The sequence below is a fragment of the Notothenia rossii genome (assembly GCF_949606895.1).
Source record: "Notothenia rossii genome assembly, chromosome: 2".
NCBI lineage: Eukaryota > Metazoa > Chordata > Actinopteri > Perciformes > Nototheniidae > Notothenia > Notothenia rossii.
Window position 1 is genome coordinate 29,942,436 of NC_136904.1, and position 18,764 is coordinate 29,961,199.

General features: G+C 37.2%; 1 long non-coding RNA gene across 1 annotated transcript; it reads right to left on the reverse strand.

Annotated features, from left to right (window-relative positions):
• Positions 1 to 13,673: 13,673 nt before the first annotated feature.
• LOC307029548 lies at positions 13,674 to 17,127 on the reverse strand. The gene is made up of 3 exons (XR_013805394.1): positions 16,596 to 17,127; positions 14,837 to 14,898; positions 13,674 to 14,162 (listed from the first exon to the last, which is right to left on the reverse strand). It is a non-coding gene; the product is annotated as an uncharacterized lncRNA (long non-coding RNA).
• Positions 17,128 to 18,764: the final 1,637 nt, after the last annotated feature.

An 18,764-nucleotide genomic window follows, 5' to 3' on the forward strand; every position in this document is an offset into this window, starting at 1 on the left:
AGGAAGAGATTCCACCAATACTTAACTCGATAGCATGTCTGCATGTAGGGGAGGAAACTTATACAAAATGTACACCACCCCAAATTGATCATGTTGTTGATAGTGCTACAGATGCGCTGCGAATAAAATTAGACTCTGTTGCTCCTTTGAAAAAGACGAAAATAAAACAACATAGATTAGCTCCATGGCATAATGCCGAAACCCGCAAAATAAAGCAAAAGTCGAGACAACTTGAAAGGATATGGCGTTCCACTAAACTTGAAGAATCTCGTTTAATTTGGCATATTACTCTCAATGAATATAAGAAAGCACTGCGTAAAGCGAGAGCAGCATACTACTCTTCATTAATAGATGAGAATAAGAATAATGCAAGATTTCTTTTCAGCACTGTAGCCAGGCTGACAGAGAGCCACAGCTCGACTGAGCCTTCTATTCCCATAGCACTCAGTAGTAATGATTTTATGTGCTTTTTTAACGATAAAATTGTTACTCTTAGAAACAAAATCAATGACCTCTTGCCTTTGACCAGTATAGTGTTATCAACAGCTCCCGGAAACGTAAGTTCTAATAATATTACACTAGATAGTAAACTAGAATGCTTTTCAGCCATAAACCTTGAACAATTAAATTCAATGATTCTCTCTTCTAAACCATCAACGTGTATCTTAGACCCGATTCCAACTAAGCTGTTAAAAGAAGTTTTTCCATTAATTAGCACTTCTTTATTAAATATTATGAATATGTCTTTATTATCAGGCTATGTTCCAAAATCATTCAAAGTAGCAGTGATAAAACCGCTTCTTAAAAAGCACAACCTCGATCCAGAGGTTTTAGCCAACTATAGACCTATTTCTAATCTTCCGTTCCTCTCAAAAATTCTTGAGAAAGCAGTCGCAAAACAGCTGTGTGATTACTTAAGAAACTATGATTTATTTGAAGATTTTCAGTCTGGCTTTAGAACACAACATAGCACAGAGACAGCTCTGGTTAAAGTCACAAATGACATTCTAATAGCCTCTGACAAGGGACTTGTCTCTATTCTTGTCTTACTCGATCTTAGTGCTGCATTTGATACTATCGACCATGATATCCTATTGCAAAGACTAGAGCACTTAGTTGGCATACAGGGAACTGCTTTAGGCTGGTTTAGGTCTTATCTATCTGAACGCTCTCAGTTTGTACGTGTCAACGATGAATCTTCCATGCAAACCAAAGTTAGCCATGGAGTGCCACAGGGCTCAGTGCTTGGACCTATTTTGTTCACCCTATATATGCTTCCGTTAGGCAATATTATAAGGAATCATTCTGTAAACTTTCATTGTTATGCGGATGATACTCAACTATATTTATCAATCAAGCCTGATGAAATTAATCATCTAAATAAAATTCAAGACTGCCTCAAGGACTTAAAAACGTGGATGACCTTAAATTTTTTGATGTTAAACACGACCAAAACTGAAGTTATTGTACTTGGCCCGAAGAATCTACGAAACAAATTATCTAAAGATATATTAACTATGGATGGCATTAATTTGGCCTCCAGTGAGACTGTAAGGAATCTTGGTGTTATATTTGATCAGGATTTATCCTTTAACGCCCACATAAAATCAATTTCAAGGACCGCCTACTTCCATCTACGTAACATTGCAAAAATCAGGCATATCTTGCCTCAAAACGATGCAGAGAAACTAGTCCATGCATTTGTTACTTCAAGGCTGGATTATTGTAACTCCTTATTATCAGGGTGTACCAAGAAGTCAGTCAAGTCGCTTCAGCTGATTCAAAATGCTGCAGCTCGTGTACTAACCAGAGTTAGGAAAAGGGACCACATTACTCCTGTTCTGGCTGCCTTACACTGGCTCCCTATAGAACACAGGATAGAATTTAAAATTCTTCTTCTCGCCTACAAAGCCCTTAATGGGCAGGCGCCATCTTACCTTAAAGAACTCATTATACCCTATTGTCCTACTAGGGCATTGCGTTCCAAGAATGCAGGGTTGTTGGTTGTTCCTAGAGTCTCTAAAAGTACAATGGGAGCCAGAGCCTTTTCTTATCAAGCTCCACTTTTGTGGAATCAGCTTCCAGTTTGTGTTCGGACGGCAGACACCCTATCCGTTTTTAAGAGTGCGCTTAAGACTTTCCTTTTTGATAAAGCTTATAGTTAGGGCTGATTAGATTCAGCCCCTAGTTTTGCTGATATAGGCTTAGTTTGTCGGGGGACATCTTACTTCTTCCTTCTCTCTGTCTATACCTGTGTACTCTCATGTTCCGATTAACCCAGCTTCCCCAAATTTCTTTCTTTTTGGTGTCTATATACGCCGGGATCCGGAGTCATGGATGATCCTGCGGTCCTGTGTCATGGATTGCGAGTCCTGGATCTTGAGTCGTGGCTGCGGTCCTGGATCATAAGTCCTGGATGGATATCCTCGTGGATTCATCTTCTTATTATACACACATGCATTTCAAAACATTTGGACTACCTATGTTGCAAATGTATTATCTTTTCAATTTACACACGGCATCTATTGCACGTCTGTCCGTCCTGGGAGAGGGATCCCTCCTCTGTTGCTCTCCCTGAGGTTTCTCCCATTTTTCCCTTTAAACTGTGGGGTTTCTCTGGAAGTTTTTCCTTGTACGATGTGAGGGTCTAAGGACAGAGGGTGTCGTATTGTCATACTGATATTCTGTACAAACTGTGAAGTCCACTGAGACAAATGTAACATTTGTGATATTGGGCTATATAAATAAACATTGATTGATTGATTGATTGATCATGTGAGCGCGATCTTAATATCTTCATTTCCTTCAGCAAGTCACTCCTGGTAATGACCCGTAACCATAACTTTAAGGAGAGGTTGATCCAGCGGTTATCTTTTTCCAGTAAGTTTTTAACATGACTTTTATCCCCTAACCTTGCCTCGATTGGTACTCCTCCTGATACATTATTCTCAATTTCTTTCCATCTAGCTCTGTAGTCTGGCTCGCACCAGCAGAACAAGCTTCTTAATTGGGCTGATATATAGTCCTTCAAGCAGGGGAGCGCTACTCCTCCCTTGTGTTTTGCTAGTTGAAGAGTACAGAATCTAATCCTTGGTTTCTTCCCTTGCCAGATGTACCTTGATATGGTTTTATCCCATTCGTTAAACTGCTTGTCTGTGATTTCAATTGGTAGATTATGGAAAAGGTATAAGAGTCTAGGTAGGATGTTCATTTTCACTGATTCTATTCGAGATTCAAAGCTCAGCACTGGGATCAAGTTCCATCTACTGTATTTATGTCTTCTTTTATTTTCTGATTTAGAGGGTTGAAATTTAGTGTATACAATTCCTCTGAATCTTTAGAGATGCTTACTCCCAGATATTTTAAGTGGTTCAGATCCCAATTAAGATCAATGAATGAGTTTATATGTTGGCTTGGCTTGTAATTAAAGCTCAGTATTTGGGTTTTTGTTATATTGAGTTCGTGCCCTGAGACAGAACTAAAAGTATCCAAACAAGTCAGTAAACTCAAGAACGATTAATCTGGCTTTGACAGGTACTGTATATATCATCATCAAATAATGATAATTTATGTTCCTGACCATATACTTTTATGCCGGTAATATTGTTATTTTGAGTAACCCCCAAACTCAGAGCTTCGATATAAATTGCGAATAACAGACGGCTAATTGGACATCCCTGTCGTGTCCCTCTCTCAAGGTTGAAATAATTTGATATGGCTCCATTTATTTTTATTCTTGCATAAGGGTTGTCGTACAGTGCTTGAACAGTATTAATAAAGATCTTGTAAAAGCCAAACTTTTCAAGAACTTGGTATAGGAATTTCCAATTAAATTGATTGAAGGCTTTTTCTGCATCGAGGCTCAAAAGCACTGCCTGGAGTTTGTTTTTGGACATATGTCCAACTATATGTTGAGTTCTGCGGATATTATCTTGAGTTTGCTGTTGTTTGATAAATCCTGTCTGATCTAGATTTATTATCTGAGGGAGGACTTCTTCGAGTCTTTTTGCCAAAATGTGGGTAAAGATCTTATAGTCCTGGTTTAGCACACTTGGGCTATGCCTGTCTGAAGCACGTGGTTAAAAGCATCCCTCATTGTTGGGATCAGTAGATCCATCATTTCCCTGTACCATTCAGAAGAGAAACCATCTGGGCCTGCGGCTTTATTGGGTTTTAAGTCAGCGATTGACCTTTCTACTTCTTTTCCCGTAATTTCTCTAACCTGTTTAGCCCTGAGCCTGTTTTTCAGGTTAAATTAATAATCTTTTTCTCTAAGTAATGATAAACCTTTGAGTTGGATGTAGAAAAGTCACAATCAATATAGATGTTTTTTATCTTAAAGAAAATTCAGATTGAACATATTAAAAAACTGTAAATTATAGTGTCCCTCCATATAATATAATATATAACAACATATAGTAAGTACCCTGTATCAAGATTGATGCAAAACAAGTGAAATCTGACCTTTTTAGAGAGATTTAGCAAAAAAAAAACACTTCTGGGGTCATTTGGGTGGATTTTCCATATCTCTGGCCCCCCTTGGTCGATTTTGCTTATTGACATCTCTTTCTGACCGTTAGAGCCAATAGAATTGAAGGGGGATTTCCCCACACACACACATGGTAAAACAAAAAGGTGGGGGCTTCGCGCATGCAGTTTTGCATCAGAGCAAACCTATCTCTAGCTTTGACATCTGGAAATGGAAAAGCAGGTTTATTGCTTATGGATGATCAGAAATCATTTCAAAGGGACACAGACACATTGGATTAACCTATGGATTAACTTCAGCAGCGTTTTTATCGTTTTAATGCCATTGAAGACCACTTTTGACCAGACTACGACACAGGTAAGCCATGTTAGTGTTTTTAGCTACCTAGCGCCACATGTTTTGATGTTTGTTTTTGTTTATAAAGTCACGAGTTCACATCATTGAGTGATAATGTCTGTACCCATCGATTCTGTGTCATCTCACGATCAGATCGATGGGTTGGATGTGCAGAATGGATAAATAATAAGGTTTTATGAGTGAGTTTCGGTGCAGTAAATCTGTTAGCATTTTTCGCTTGTTGCTAATTCAGAGGCTCAGCCTTAGCATTGTGGGTTTTTTAAAAAAAAAAGGGAAAAAAAGCATCAGTTAGATGAGTATCTTCCCGTAACATGGATACAACACATTCATAGTTTATTAAATGAACATGCCCTCAGACACTGTTTCCTGCAAGATGTTGCGGGAGGGCCCCAGTACCGGGGTCTCTCGGCTTACCGGGCTAATTAATTTATGATTTTGCTCATCCCTCACTTTAGGAAAAGTCATCAAATCAAGGAAACTCCTGATGTTGGTTTTATCTATTTTAGGCTGTGTGTATAGGTTTTTACAGAAACAGACAAAAGTTTGATGTATGTCTTTGAAATTACTATGTATAATACTTGTTTCAGGTTCATTTATTTTATAAATTGTGTTTTCTACCTGTTGTTTTTTTAGTTTGTAAGCCAATAGTTTTGCTGATTTACCTCCTACCTCATAATAACTTTGTTTTAGAAAGATCGTTTTTTTTAATGTCGTTTGAGAGGATTTCATGGAGTTTTGTTCTTTTTTTTTTAATCTATTTCCATTTTAGTTTTTGTATTTAGGGTTTTCTTATGTATATTTTCTAGATGTTTTAGTTCTGTTTGAAGCTGATTAAGGGCCATTTAGGGGTAAAACAGAACAGCCCCACTGTCAAGTCGCATCTTTGGTTCTGTTCAATGCCTTTTATTTAATACAATGTATCCCGTTAGTTCAAATAAAACAGAGCCATAGATTAAAAAAAGATAGACAAGTGGTCTAAAACAGAACTACAGTACCACTGTCCAGATTTGATGTAACTGTGTGCCAAAAAAACCTGAATGGTTTGGTGCGACTATCATCTCTCCAGCCAGTGCCACGGAGGAGATCTAGAAAGAAAATCTCCCTCTTGTGGCCTCAGTATCTGTTAATATCACATATTCCAATATCAACAGGTATACTTTGACATACAAACGTTATATTATAAAGCTGTAGGATCTGTATTATACAACTAAATTAAGCGTTGAATTTAAAGATAGAAACACTTTTTTCGGCATGGCAAACTTCATTGTACAGTAAACAAACAATAGCAAAGACTGAACAACATGTACTTACACAGAGTGTCCAGTGTCCCAGTGTCCCAGTGTCCCAGTGTCTCCCACAAGGAGAAGCCATTGGAGATTTGCTGCATTTTCCTGGAAAAGCAAAAAAACAGTTGTGTTGATGTGACTACAGTAATGAGTTGGTACAAGAATATGGAGCAGCAACATGGATAATCATGATAAAAATACCGGCAGGTGTTGCATCGGATTCAGCGAAGATTGTGGAAACCAGGCAGCAATAACATGGCTGTATGCAGCAAACACACCATCTACTCTCTGTAACAGATGTAGTTTCATAGTGTAATATCTCATAATTGTTTGGTATAATATAGTATGTTTTATACATATATTTTTACATATTTTAGAACAGCTTCAATACCTTCTCAATAACTATAAGACAGCTGTTCAGGATCTGGCAGAATACAAACACAGTCAGTAAAGTCAGGTTAGGCAATAGTCAGGAATAAAATAAGCTACATATACATTTATTTTGTAAAAATGGAATTGAAATATAGGTTGTGCATAGTATAGTTATTAGTATTTTTCAAGTAGTGCAAAAATAATATAAAGTTTTCAGGACTTTGCTTATACAGCAATCCTAATATTTTGAAGCAACACAAATGTAGTTTTACTTACTGCATCACTAGGACATGCACGTCCTAGTAGCGACAGCGCACATTTGACAGCAAATAAGTGAGACTTAAAATCAACACATTTTAAACCGCAGCAAAAACAAATAGTTAATTTATTCAGGGATACTAACCTCCAACGTACGCTATTAACAGAACAGAAGTGCTACCCCGGAAACAGGATGCAACGCGTCATCTGTGAAGCTCCGCCCACGTTGAGTCCCCGTCACGTGCCTCAAAGGTTGAGAAGGAGGGGCGTTGAGGCTCCGCCTATACTACAGAAGCAGCAGTGACCGCAGAGACCTGTTACTCAAGGTGACCACGCCCTTTTTTATGGTTTCACTCCGTTCGAATGTCAGTGGACTGCAAATATGTCAATAAAGTAGCATGGCTGCTCATTCCCTGGCTCTCAAAAGAGTTTGGCTGGCTGTTTAATCTATGTTCACACTGAGACAGTACAACACATAGAGAGAACAGTACACAAATTACATACAAGCAGGTCACGCAGTATGATCACAAATACATAAACTCTGTTAAAAATCTGTTTTTATTAAAACGTACAGGCTCCATATGTTCTCAGCCTTGGTGAAACTTGACATGTTTTGGTGTCTGAACCTCTCTTTAATGGTTCATTAATAAAAGAGATATTTTAACGTGTGCCTACTTTGTTCATACTGTTGAGGTTAATTTCATTATTGTGTGCTATAATGTATGTACAAAGTGTGAAGAGGAGGCAACTTTAGAATAGGGAACCTGTTCAGGTCAATTAGAGTCAAACTACTAGTTTATTGGTTATGAACAAGACTTCACTTTAAAATAGGGAAAATGTTCTGAGATATAAATATCTAATTTTGAGTTATTTAGACACAATTAACACTTGTCTTTTCATGTCTTGTTACATAAGAATAGATCATATTTGTTAAGTGTTATTATGGGAGAATTGCTTTTCTTGTGGTACTACTTCCTTATTAGGCCCATATTGAGTAGAGCATAAGACCAAAACTCATGTACAATAACTTCCTTACTTGCAATAAATAAGCACTAATTAGAGGGTTATTGAGGAAAAACGGTCAACTAATGGCTTATTACTTGTAGAATATGGTCATGTATAATAAGGCATTAATAAGCGTTTTGTAATGACTAACAAAGAGCCAATATACTGCTAATATGCATGTTAATTAACAACTAGTTGATGGTTAATTTGTGTACCTTAATATAAAGTTTTACCCAAATAACTTTTGAGGTGTCTTATTTTAATAACAAAACTGAACGAAATGTAAGTGGATGGTTAGAGAAACTAAACTAAAAAGTACCTTTCTCTGTTTTTGTATTATGCAATGATTTATACATTCGATTGTCATTACAGAGGTGAAAGCTCTGTTGCTATCCGGCTCCTTTTATCTTGCTATGACCTTAACAATGATTACGTTTTCTACTTCCCTCTCTTGGCTTTTAATTTTCAGCATTTTTGTTTTACATGTCCTCATCTTTTAGCCTCTATCCAATAGCAATTATTAGCAGCCAGTTGATGTTGTCATCTATCTGCTTTATGTGATACTAATGTATCGGCTTTATGCTCTGTTTCTCACACAATTGATTTACCTTCTATCAGCCTTACCCAATCTTTCTCTTTTAAAGTGTTTCACAAAGTGTTAATGAACCAAATTATTGAAGGTTTTCATTTTAAATGTTAGAGTGAACATAGGAATTCTTAGCAGTAGTCTTACCAATATATCTATTATTTAAATGTTGAAGTGTTGAATATACATCATGTGTGTGGTTTGCCATACAGCAATGCAGCATTACATCAGTAAATCAGTCAGCTAATCTCCACTTGTCTCTAAATGCTTCACCTTTCATTGCCTGAAGTAAATGATTTTTCATTGTGATTAAGTGATTTTATCTCCCGTCTCTATTTCCCAGTTACTGTATGCTTTACACAGTATGCATCATAATTATAATACTGTAAGAAGCACTTACAAAGCTATGGTTGATGAATGACAATGGGACACGAGATACAGAGAAGCTTGTGGTTTTTACGCCTAATATTCATGTTTGATCATTCATTATTTGTTATCCCCCTTAATGATAATTACATTCATATTTGGGAAGCAGCCTGTATTTCTGGAACAGAGGAAGAAAGCTGGCTTAATAAAAACAACTGAAATGTAAGCTAAACCTGAGGTATTGCCAAGTGCACGTTTCTATTTCCAAGTGACCTTCAATTTATTTCAGAGAGCACTGTTATTAAGTGCCTCCATTCTGATGTTTTGGCTTGCTAAAATAATTCTTGAAACTTGATAGATGATTTAAATCGCCTCCACAGCTCTTCATTTTCTCTGATCTGAAATTCATTCCCCGATAATAAGATTTGTTTAAATCAATTTCATGCTTTGTGTGTCTTATAAATCCACTCCTACTACCTCTAGCGTGCAATAACAGGAGAGGATTACTGCTTGAAAGTGGGACTTCCTACGATTATGAAAGAGAGGGAGATGTTCATACTGTAAGATCAGAACAAAAAAGCCTCTCACTGTTTAAAAAATAAAGTAATGTTAGCCTACCTACCTTCCTTCTTACCGACCTATAAATCACAAAAAGAGGAGTCACCTTGAACAAGATTAAGAACAAATGTATTATATAACGAACAGATAACAATAATTGGATTCACAGAAGCATAGACAAACAAATGAGTAACATTTTGCACAGTGATGGACCAAAATCATATTTCATTACATCTCATTACATCCATGTACACTACAAGGAGAATATAATATGTTCGCGGGAGGGGATAAAACAGCTGACCCTACAATTACAACCATACCCTGAGCAACAGTTACCCATATTTCCCATTAAAAGCGGAAAAAATAGATTCACCCTTTGAAAGTAAACAAAAATTCATAACATAAACATTTTGTGCAGGGAATAGTTAAGACTTTAAGATCCCATGTCATGGCCATTTCTACTGATCATAATTCCATTGTTGAGGTCAACTAGAATATTGACATTGTTCAATGTTCCAAAATCACATATCTTTTCTCACAAGGCATCTCTGTATAGTATGTGTGTTCACTCACTGTCCTAAACAGCTTGTTGGAGCTCCTGCCCCCCCCCCCCCTCCCTATGAGCCCACTGTGCTCTGATGTGTGTTTATGTGTTACAATGCAGCGTGGGGTCTGGGTGCCGTGTTGGCGGGACGTTGCAGGGCTCACTGCTCCGCCCTTTGAGGCTCGAGGAGCAGACAGCGTGAGGTGGATTACTGGTGTAGTTTCCTGGTTGCTGTGTGGGGTCTGCGAGACAGCTAGACACAGAGGAACTCAGCCTGAGCACACACACGTGAGTGTGTGGCGAACTGTGAGTGGAGATCCAAGGAGCGCCAAATATAAAGACGCCACTTCAACCAGATTCACCTTACTGGAAGACAGGATCAAAACTATTGAACAGCACAGGAGATGTGATGACCTCAGAGAAATACATTAGTTCCAATTGAAGCTTTAAATGTAATTGTATTTCTCGATTACCTTGCTCACTGGGTTCACAGTAATTTCTCCAGTATATTTGAAGAGTTAGGGTAGATCTGGTTGTTTGATCGCACAAATACAGTCAAAGTACGTTCCTCAGTAGTTCAAATGTAAAACTTGCAAAAGTTAATTAGTCGAGTGCTTCCAAGTCGCAGCAATGTCATCCCTTTATTTGATGCACTCTAATGTGAACATGGCATAAGCACACAGAAGATACACTACGCTATTACCCACAGGCAGGGTTGTGACTAAGCAGCATGCATTTCCATACAGATTGCATTTGTTTCCGCTCAGCTGCCGCGGAGTAATGAGCACCTCCGGTATGAAGAAGATAACAGGATGGAGCTCATTTCTACGTACCTGCACACAGTCTTGAGCAATCTTACATCTCGTCTCTCTAATACGCGGCTCATTTGACCACCTAAAGAAGCGATCTGCCGTGTGCTGATGAGCAACTGGCATCACATGTAAAAGTGTGATGTTTGAAAAAGACTTGTGTTGAATTGTTCTGCCCATGTATGTGCAATTTTTCCAATGTTCTGACAACATGACAATCTTACAATGTCTGGCTGTGTAATTTACACCCCATAAGAACGGCTACATGTAACAAAATAAATGTTATAGCATGTCAGCATGTGTATGTTAGCTTAAGGCAAGTACTGCCTGCACCAACTTGGCTGATTTTGTCCCAGTGAACGACTTTAATCTTTGGGCTTTTGACCCTTACCAATCATTTTATCAAATGATAACCTCTTTTAAATCTGTATAGAGTTGATCTCCTGCCATTGGGCACTTACATGGATAACATTCCGGGTGTTATTAGAGGATAACAGAAGACCTTTGCTTTTGAATGTGTTGGAGGACTTGTTATTGTTAAACACAGTTAGTGGGAACACTACTCATACAATATTTTCAAGAATTTCTCAATGGAATCTTTGGATTGGATTTGTATTCATTTCTAAAATATCCTACAAAACTCCTGTCTAATATAATTATTTCAAATTGTGATTTGAAATAGCGATTTATTCTGTTCGATCTTGTATACTTTTCAAGTAAATAACCACTGTCTTTGGGTTATGCTGTCAGGGTTATGCTGTCGTAAAACGAAAACAAAATTGACAGAATTGTTCAAGTCTGTTCTATTTTCTAAGACTGCCCTTGAAATCCTTCTCTAACCTGAGGATATTTAATCTGTGTTCAACTCAAAGGGAAAAACGAATATGGAGTCTAACGATTCTGCAAACTGGCGACTGAGGAATGTTTAAACAATTTGTGGAGGACTTTGCTACTCTGCCTTTCATGGATGACTCACACTTTTATGTCAATTTTTGGTCTTTTCTCCTGAGGCATCTCCAGCAATCTAGACTCCATGCAGCGACTCATGTAGTTTACCCTATTGCAGTGATACAGCTAACTGAGACTAATTCTCCCGACTCAAGTCCTTGACGTGTAAAAGAAAAAATGGATCAATGATTCATAACAAGAACTAATATTTTAAGTAATGGTTAGTTTCCTTACTTCTCTTCTATACATTAATCCTAACTATAGCCAAGCCGTATCACCTTCTCTTCTATAAGGATATTCAGAGTCAGAGTTTCTGACTGAGCTGCCTTCCCATGATTAAACAGGGAGAGGAGCCAAAATTCATGACTGCCAGAGAGACAGCCGGTATAACAAATGACACATGCAGAGCCAAACATCTGCAAACACACTGCCAAACTAGAACAATAATCTACACATTAGTTCACTATTTCACACCATTAAGAGCTTTGATGTTATCACACATTATTCAACATTGGTCTGCTTATGTATTCCTTTTAAAATAAACATGAATAGATAAATAAACGTAAGGCAGTTCACAAGGCACATTTCACAATTGCACATTTAAATGCGGCATACACATTTCCAGCTGGTGTTAGTTCTTGCTCCAGCACTTTGCCAAGCTTTGGCTAAGGGCATTTTGAAAATAGCTTTTTCGAACTGGAACTGGCCTCTGATTGAGGTTAAATGAGGTCAAACAGTTATTTAGGAAGAGAAGATATCTGGAAAGTGTGTTAATTTGACAACATTTGTCCCAATGTAAGTGAAGATAAGCATTTTTTTGCATCTGGAACAAACAGACTTTTAGCTTGAACCCCTAGAGAGGATTTAAGAGCAGAGATTTGTCTTAATAGCTCTGTTTTGTTTTTAGTTTGTATGTTGTTTTGGTGATTAGTATTGCCACCTGATGACATCTTTTTTGTAATAATAAACAACATGGGTTTAGGTTATTTTATTACAATAGTATAAAAACAAGTTAACAAACCACAAAAGAAGAAATCTGAAAGGTGAAGTGGAAAGCCCATTTTCCACAGCATTCTGCATAACTCCATATTATTGTAATCTCTTTTTTCATTCTAGGTTTTGGTTATGAATTATTTAAGCTGTCAATTAACACAGCTTTAAACATACATTAAAAAAGGAAACTTGCCTTTCCTTTAGTGTGTGTTGCTCTGCATTTTAAAAGGTGAGATATTTTGTAGACTATGTGCATACTAAAATATATACAATTGTGTCCAGAAAAATATATATTCTGGACAGTCCTCCCAGACTATTCAACTCTCTGCTGCTTGAAAGTTAATTGACAGGAGCTGATGTCATAGGTCAGTAATGAAATTCCCAAACTCCACCAAGTTGTATACTATTGTATGCAGGCCAAGTCTGAAAGGTAAAGCTCACCTTATGTAAAATTGGTAATTAAACACACCATCCAGTAACCCTTATGCTCTTAGATTATAGATCTGCAGTAAAAGATATATGTGTTGGCTTTTACCGACATAGACAACAAGCAGAAGAATGATTGGAACTCCTTCCTGTAGGGGATTATATGTTTTACTGCCTGAACATCCTGTGTTATTTATTTAACTCTAACAAAAGCTGCCCCCTGTCCTTTATCCAGGGCCTAATTTGAGACCATATCACATTGTGGCAGCTAAGTAAATTGAGTTTTTCCAACAGGAGTGCTTTTTTTTCTGTCCTTGCAAGTTGAACTTTGACCCTAACAACCTGCAATAGGTGAAATTGAATTGTTACTCTCTGTTCTTCTCGGCACACAATCTCCTTCCTGCAAGTTGCAATTTGCAAAAGCTTTCACTCACCTTCCACTGGGATCAGAAAGTCATTTTCTTCTTTAAGGCATCTGTTTGCCAGATAGCTATTTTTGTGCTAACAAACAATTCCTGCCACCACTCCACATATGAATAGAGCTTCCGTTTCTCTCACCACTCCAAATTCTACTGTGGACCACACTTCTTCAGTAAATAGCTGCAGTGCATATCAGGGATACTTCCTGCATTTATTATTTGACCATCCACAGCCACTTTTGACAGATTCAGGCATCAGTACATCTACATCTTATTAAATTGCACCTTTCTCACACGCTAATTACGCTTCTTAAAAGTGAAAAGCACTCTGGCAATTTAACTGACATTTCTATTTTAACCTCTTGTATTTCAGAGGTGTTGATGAAACGTTTCTGCTGACAGGATCACTCTTCCGGACTTATAGTTTCTGTTAAATTTTGAGACGACTATGCGCACATATCTACAGTACAACATGGAAATGAAACAGTATCCACGATAAGTAAACATTTACATAAAATACACAAATAAATGAAATAATATTCATTATAGAGGTATCATTAGGACACAACCACCTGCATCACCTGTCATTTTGTTACTTTAAAATGAGCTCATTGGGAGCGGGTCTTCTTTCGCAGAGTTGCACCCCAATATTTCCACATTAGCTCAGAATGCATGAATCAAAATCGGCTCATGATAGGGTTTTCATGTTTTTATATTCAGGATTGCCACTGAACAATGTCAAGGTCCTGAAAGATAAAACAATATTAGCCATTAGTACAGTTTTGCACTTGCAAAGCGAGGGTTGAGCAGAGGACTATTCAATAGTTTGCAATCTGCAATCTGCAATGCTAAGCAATATGCCATCTCACCTACACACTGTCCCTTTGTCTTACATTTATTATTAACATGCATTTTAAGTTTGCGCTCTGATTGAATTTCTTCTGATAATTAAATGGTTCACCACGGGAGGTTGCAAACACACCTCTCGGACTGTTACTCACACATGGCAACAGAAGAAGAGAAAGTGATCTAACTATTTCTAGTCAAACTCACTAAGGGGTTGCAATTATTCTATTTACAAAGACTCAAAAATGAAGGTTGTACAATGCAGTAATGCTGAACTCATGGTCAAATGTGTCAAACGTTTTGTGTAAAATGCATGGTTGCCTTTCAAGATCCATCTACTTTCACATCAAACTGACTGAAATTCACATTAAACAACACCATTAAAAGGGTGTCACCTGTCAAAAATATTTTCTATGTGTGAAAGGAAAAATTATTTTTGAACAGAAACTGTATAATTCATGCTGATGTGAGTGACCAACCCAATCTCACAAAAGAACGTGTAATAACTACATTGGTCCACAACGTAGGACATAGTATTTCTACAAAAACGCCTCTGAAATGGTAAGATCCCTACGTTTTTTTTCACCATTCATTCCAATGGCTGGCGTCTATGTCACGGGATCTTCACATTTCTCCCTGCAGAAAAAAAAAACATGGCCGAACTACGTTTTATTCTCGGTGTAAAATGCCTATTTTAAAGTTAGTAAAGCATGTTATTGAATTTCATTATTTTTATTATTAGATATTAATAGGATCCCTATAAAGTATATTCATTACTCGTTATTCTCTACTAATACTTAATTAAAGACTGTATATAATGACTATTTTGCACATCCTTTTCAAGTTTTCAAGATTTTCTAAGGTTTATTGACATAATACAAACGGTGTAGTTATGCAATGAATGAAAAACTATGTTGAAGCACTTATGTTAACTGATATTATACATTATGTATTATACTCTTATAAGATGTATGTAGATATTTAATATCTGGCCTTGTCAGGTATTGAACAATCAATAAATAAAGAACACAGAATTATTAAATATAAAACACAGAAGTTGAGGGATTATACTAAATGATTTACAAATAAACACCACTGCATATTTACAACTGTTACACATGCTGATGTAACGCAAATGTTTCCGACTTGGGATCAATAAAGTATATCTTATCTTAAGATGATCGATGGCTCCTACATATTTGCTAAATGTTCCTCTGAACCTTGACAAGTGCATGTTTCAGGCTTATCAATTAACAACAGGAGGGGTCACAGACATAAGACCAGCTGTTAAATAAAGCTCTTCTGACCTTAGGTGTCATGTGGGTATATATTAATGCTGCCCATTATGGGCACAAGCAATTTTCACCCATTTATTAATTATATGTTTTAAATTTGAGTGTTTCCTATCCCCTAAACCTCCAGGGATGTACAGAGTTGTAAATATGCAGTGGTGTTTATTTGTAAATCATTTCGTAAAAGCAAATTTACTAAGAGTTACAATATCTAATCTATCTGAACCCAAATCACTCCGGTAATTTAATTCATGTTTAAATTAGTTTAACACTAGCAGCGCGAGCAATTAACGGCCCCGAAAATGCATCGTGAATATTTCATATCAAACAACTAATTCAGCAATTCATTCACAATTCATTCACTCAGAGGTTGGTGCTTTCTCACCACACAAAAAACTACTTTGCTAGTGTCTATCTATCTCCAATAGTTCACTAGAGCATACAGTCCTAAAAACGATTTATAAATGTCTGGAAGAAAAACATGTACAAGTAAAACAAATGTACAGAATATACACAACTCCAAATCCACACTTGTCTGCCATTGTTTTCCCCTTCCTCAGGAAGCTGCTGTGGGTGTGTTCACTGTGTTGTCCGTGTTGTGTGTGCAGGGGAGGCGGGGCTAACTCTGTAATTTACTACAATGCTGTATAATTGACCTTTCGCAAAGCCACGCCCCCCCTTGGTTACTGTTGCTAGTCCGACAAGCTGAGAGCCAGATGCGTTAAACAATGCCATAATGGAGGGTCTCCGTAACGTCGGAGTCGCCTTAACAGACTCAATTGAAGCAATAACGCAGCAATATCCTCCAGGTCCCGACAAAAGGGGCTACAATACGCTATGGAGGGTTATATCCACAGTATAAACATTAGAAAAGAGGGAGGCACAACATCAATAGAGGCACTTGCATACAGGTCGCAGTGCAAGAGTGAAAAACCACATGAGCTGTATGTCAAATTCGACGGAATTATTATTATTATTTTGGAATAAAACAATACAATCACAAGAGGCATTAAATGTTGTAGTTTGTCTAAAGTTAATTACCGTTTCCTTGGTGGCTTTCTGCATCCACCTTGTTGTTCCTTTGTGGGGGTCGGGGTGCCCACTTGTGCAGCAGGATTAGGGAAGTCGGCAGTAGGCTTTCCATTAACAAAATGCTACAAAGATTAAAGCAAAATATAAATGAATGATTGCCTGTTGGCTTTCTTGTTTGTACTTTGACCACAGGTAGACTAATAACGGAGCCCAGCTGTTCAGACATTATTATGCATCAAGTGATATACATGGTCAAAACGACCTAGAAGCACACAGCTTACAGCTGTAGTCGTGTGACTTTAGCTAACGTTAGTTAGTGAAATTAATTAATTAAATTAGTTAGTTAATTTGTGAATGTAATCTTTGCTAGCTAGCTAGCTACGTTAGCACGTATTTACCTTGGAGCAAACGTATTTGTGTTTGTTGATATTCGCCATATTCAGCTGGGCATGGGGCCTGCCGCATTTCTTTATCCACTGGCGGCATCTCTCCTCTCGGGTTTTGGGTTTAGGAAACGGATAAAATATCACCCCCCCCCCCCCCCTCTAAGCTTATGGGATATCTGCTATCCGATTTGCAAAGACCATAAGCACAACGCTTCACCATTTTCGCAATGAATTTGAACGCTAAGCTTGTCGGACTTCCACAGGGAGCCGCGCACGTGATCGAATATGATTGGACAACGGGTATTTAGGGGCGTGGCTTTGCGAAAGGTCAATTGCCATGGCAGATTATATCCAAATTACATTCAGTTTACAATAGGTTACAGTAACAATGTCAAATATTCCCGCTTCATCAAAACTACCCAGAATGCAATACAAACTAAAGTACTTTACTGTAATAAAGAAATATAGCAGTGTACTGTAGGGTTTTACAGTAATTTGCTGGAAAAACTACAACCAAGTCTAAGAGTGTATGGCACCATTTTAGATGCGGATTATGTTAAACTAATACGTTTGCTCTGTGGACCAACACTATACATTGACGGGGAAGCGGGTAGCAATAAAGATAACACCATTAAACAGTTACACAACATAACAGAAATAATATCGATAGCAGCGTCCCTAGCAACCACCTTGGTAACAATGAAAACGTTGTATAGACACAATTTCCTGAAGTAATCTTCATAATAACTAGCAAACTAAAGATCATGTACATCCACTGCACACATAATCTGAAATAACAACTCATATTTCTCGCATCAAATGACATCAAAACGCATTTTAATGTCCAAACTAACTTTAAAATAGGCATTTTCCACCGAGAATAAAACAAAGTTCGGCCATGTTTTTTTTTTCTGCAGCGAGAAATGTGAAGATCACGTGACATAGACGCCAGCCATTGGAATGAATGGTGAAAAAAAACGTAGGGATCTTACAATTTCAGAGGCGTTTTTGTAGAAATACTACATCCTACGTTGTGGACCAACGTAGTTATTACACGTTTTTTTTATGAGACTGGGTTGGAGTAACCACTTAGAAAGGGATGATACACCACCATCATATTAATTAACTTCCACATGAGTTTGGAGTAAAAAGAGTAATTTAACTTTAAATGCAGCATCTAAAACGTGTTATTATCTTTGACTAAGTCTTATTAATATGACAACACAGTGAAAAATAAAAGGTGTTCCTTTTAATATGTTTCTATAAATTGGCTGTTTAAAACTGGCACCCTTGGGAAGCTACTTTCTCAGGTTTCTAAAAGCCTCAACATTAATTCAAGTCATGTTAAAGTGGTGTAATGGAATAAACAAAACACATAGAAACCACACTTAGAATAATGACCTCATTTAATGGAATTCATTGTTTATAAGTGGTGTTTATATATTCAGAAATGGATTTAAAAAGTTAACATTTAAGAGAGCTATAAGAAAGGTCATCGTTTTTAATACAACAGATAAAGCCGATAATACAGTATTGTGCCCTCAAGCTATCTTTGTAACTGCAGTTAGATTGTCTGGTATATATTTAATAATTGGAAAATAGGTTTGTGTCTCAATCAACTGGGGGGAAAATTAACATTTTCTTTCTGTTACATAAAAAAGCATAGAAAGTTCTTATGCAAAAACCTCTTAGGCCTTTAAGAAAGACATACTAAATGTTTTTTTCATTAGGAATGCATTTTTACATATCTTTTCGCAAATGTCTTGTAAGGCATTTATTAACAATATTTTAT